This window comes from Chinchilla lanigera, unplaced genomic scaffold, assembly GCF_000276665.1.
Source record: "Chinchilla lanigera isolate Chin_1 unplaced genomic scaffold, ChiLan1.0 scaffold00086, whole genome shotgun sequence".
NCBI lineage: Eukaryota > Metazoa > Chordata > Mammalia > Rodentia > Chinchillidae > Chinchilla > Chinchilla lanigera.
This window is the reverse complement of record NW_004955487.1, coordinates 5472702-5476739: the sequence shown is the minus strand read 5'-3', so window position 1 is coordinate 5476739 and position 4038 is coordinate 5472702.

Genomic DNA, 4038 nt, shown 5'->3' with positions numbered 1-4038 from the left:
CGGCGAGCCCGCGAGCGAGGCGGCACAGGCTCGAGCTGGAGCCGCCGCCTCGCTCGACCTCTGCGCGCGCGGCTGAGAGCTGCAAACCGAGCGAAAGTGGAGGTTTAGAGGAAGACCGAGGGCCCGGGAGCGCGCTCCCGCCAGGGCGGCCCGGAGCGCGGCGGCACACTCGCCGGCAGGCCAGGGGCCCGGGAAGTCTCTGGCCCTGGCTCTGACTTCCAGCGACATTTGCCCCGCGACGGGCAAAACGCCAGAAATAAATGAGGAGAAAGAAACGTTGAGATCGAGGGAAGAAAGAAGCCGGGAGAGATCCCGCGCCGCACCGAGCCCCAGGATAAGTCGGGGAGGGGAGGGGCGCGAATTCCCAACCGCCCCCTGCCCTGGCCCGGGTCGGTCTCTCCCCTTATCCAGGGACAGCTAATTTGCCCGGGGTCCTTTCACTTGCACATTTCAGCACCCACGCCCAGAGTGGATATTCCCACTGATGACTCTGGCTGATAAAGCCATTATCAGGACTGACACTATCCATGCACAGTCCGGTTTCCCATAATCAGTCTCCGAAGTGCTGCTTCGGGTTGCTATTTATATTTCCCAACTACTAAAATAACGAATGCATCGTTAAAACTTGGAACTTGGAAGGGGGACAGGGAGCCGGGCCTAGTGGCATAGGCCTGTAATCCCAGCACTCTGGAAAGCTGAGGCAGGAAGATCGCAAATTCGAGCCCAGCCTGGGCAATTTAGTGACTTAGTGTGACCTTGTCTCAAACTTAAAAAAAAAAAAAAAATTAAGGGGCTGAAGATGTAGCCCAGTGCCAAGGCCCGGAATTTAATCCCCAGTGCCAAAAAAGAAAGAGGCTGGATGTGAGTCGCCATCCTCCCGCCCACATTGGGGAACCCAAGCTCTGCGGCTGCTCGGCTGCAACCCACCGACACCGGCTGCAGTTTCCTCCCTTCGTTTTCCGCGCCAGTTTTGACATCTGCCTCACGATTGGCCCGCGGGAGAGAAGGCTCCGCTCCTCCCCGGAACTTCCTTGGAAACGTCCTACGCCCGCCCGCGCTGCGCGGCCACATCTCGGGCGTGGCAGATTCTCTGCTCCCACCCCGCTGTGGACTTGGCCTCTACCCTGCGGCCGGAGCGCAAAGCGAGGCCGGGAGGAGGGTGCTTTTCCCAGAGCCGCTCTGCGCGCCAGACACTGCAGAGGGTTGGCATCCAGTACTGTGCAGGCCTATAATCCCAGCACTCTGGGAAGCTGAGGCAGGAGGATCACAAATTGGAGGCTACCTCGGAAGACCATGTCTCAAAAATAAGAACTAAGGAAACTGCCCCTGGGTATGATCCCTAGTACTGCAAAAACAGAAAAACAAACTGAAAGATTTTTTCTTTTTTTTTTTTTTGTCTTTGAGACAGGGTTTCCCTCTGCAGTTCAGGCTAGCCTTGAGTTCACTTTATATCCCAGGCTGGTCTCGAACTTGCAAGGATCCTCCTGCCTCAGCCTCCCAAGGGCTGGGATTACAGGCATGCACCACCATGCCCGGCTTGAAAGATAATTATTTTTAAAGTTGTTTTGTTTTGTTTTGTTTTACTTTGGTAAACAGAAAACCTAACCTTTTCACCACTTTATGTTTATTTGCTTTAATAACAAAGACAGGCACTCACTATGTATTTCGGGCTGGCCTGCAGCTTACCATGGAGAGGCACTTCACGAGCACTCCCCTCCCACTCCTCCTGCCGCTATACCTTCTTGTTCTAGTACAGATAAGACTGGCAGCTGTGTCCTGTAAGCAGCGTTTACGTCATTTTGTTTGCACAGGACTCACAAGGCTCTGTCTTTTTTCAAGGCTAAATTATTAAGTGCTTCGTCTTGCTTCTGTTCCTCACTTGCCCCACCCCTGCCCACCCCTCGTTTCTAAAGACCAACCAGGCTCAGCCAAATGTGGAAAACTAGAGCCTTCCCTTTGTTCTAAGGTCCAACACTTTGGATGTGAGTTTGGCTGGGTACATGGGCGTCTAAAATCCTGGAACTAAACCCTCCTGTTATTCTCCATTGGTCTCTGATCACTTGGATTCTGCAACAACTGTGTAGCCCAGGCTGGCCTGGAACTCCCCGATCCTCCTGCCTCAGCCTCCCGCGTTCTGGGACTATATACGTGTACCACCACACCCAGCCATTTCATTCCTTTTTAAGGCTGAAGGATACTCCTTTATGGATATACCACTGTCTTTATACCATTTTCTTTACGATCTCTTCTTTTTTTCTTTTGGTACTGGGAACTGAATTCAGGACCTTGCGCTTGCCAGGCAGGCACTGTGCCGCTGAGCTACATCCCTGGCCCTTATGAGCTCTTCTTCCTGCTACCCATAGGCCCCTTCCCTTGTGGAGTTTTGGGTATTTCTTCCCAGCAACACTACAACTGAGAAGCAAGGCCAACCCTTCCCAATACTGTAAGCCCCAGCACTCTGGGAGGCTGAGGCAGGACAAGTAGAAGTCCAAGCCCAGCCTGGGCAACTTAGCAACTTAGTGAGACCCTGTCGCAAAATAAAAAAACAAAAGAGGCTGGGGATGGTGCTCAGTGTAAAAGTCCTGGGTTCAACCTCTAGTTGAACCTCTATGCTAAAAAAATAAAAACCAAACACTGGGTGTAGTGGCACAAACCTGTCATCTCAGCACTCAGGAAGCTGAGACAGGAGGATCACTGCAAGTTCAAGGCCAGCTTGGGCTACAAAGTGGGTTCAAGTCCAGCCCGAACTGACAAAAAAAAGAAGAATGTAAAGCCACAAGGATTCGGTCCTGGAATTAACTAATACTGCAGTGGGGGCCAAGGGCTTAGCCCTGCGTGGTTTTCCCCAGCCTCCTGATGCAGGCCACTGGGAGCCCCGGGCTAGTGCAGCGGATGGCCTGTGGGCTACCTGTGGCCTTTGCAAACAAGACCGACCCTACCCCAGAGCCAAAGGGGAGGCAAAGGGCAGAGTCACTCCCAGAAGTCAAGCCTGCTGAGACTACACCGCCCGCAGGAGCTGGGTTTGAATTTCCCCCGACAAATGCATGGGGTGGTTTTCTCTAAATCACTGGGCTTGCTAATTTATTTATTTTGGTTTTCTTTGTGTGCAGCAGGGGCTGGCTATGCAACCCCAGGCCGACCTTGAACTCTGCACAATCACTCCTGCTTCACAGGCCTGGGCCACCACACCCGGCCTGTTCCTGTTTGAATTTCCGTGTCACTCTGGAAGGGCCCTGCTCTGGTGAAGGGGAGCCTCACCCCGCTGACTCATTGTCTCCCCACTCTGTCTCCTCCTGTCTCTCTCGGTCCCCAGAACAAAGCCACACATGCCACCAAGCAGGGACCTCGCTGCCCCTGCCACCGCCAGAGCTGGAGACCCTCCTTCCCCGAGAGCAGGAAGGGCGCTCCGCCTCGCAAGACCTGTCCCCTGCGGTTGCAGTTGGATGAGGCTGCTCTGAGCCACACAGGCTTCCTGAGACCTGGCAGCCTTAGCACCTCCCGACAGGCCAGCCGGGACTTACGCCAGGGAAGGAGCATTTCCTCGCCATCTTGATCGGAATGTGAAGATTACTAGTGAAACTAGGGAGGAGCCTGGGGGCTTTTCTGTAAGGTCCCTTGCTGCTGCGTCTCTGAATTTGCTATTCAGAGTCCACTTATGAGTTGGATTATTCACTACCTTCTTCCTCTTGTCCTGTTTTTCCTCCGCCTCTGCTTTCTTTTTCTTTCTTTTTTTCCTTCCTTTTCTTTTTGATACAGGGTCTTGATGCAATTTAGCAGTTTAGCATTGCTAAATTACCCAGGCTGGTCTTGCGCTTGTGGTCCTCCTGCCTCAGCCTCCCAGCATGTTGGGGTTGCATGTGTGCACCACCACACCTGGCTTTATCGTTTTCTTATTGACTTGTAGACCCCTATATATTCTGGACAGCATATTTTTTCATATGTAAATAAATATGCATATACACACACATATATGCTGTATACTGCAGTTATATTTTCCTTGTATTTGTAATCTTTTTTTACGATAAACTTTATTCTGAA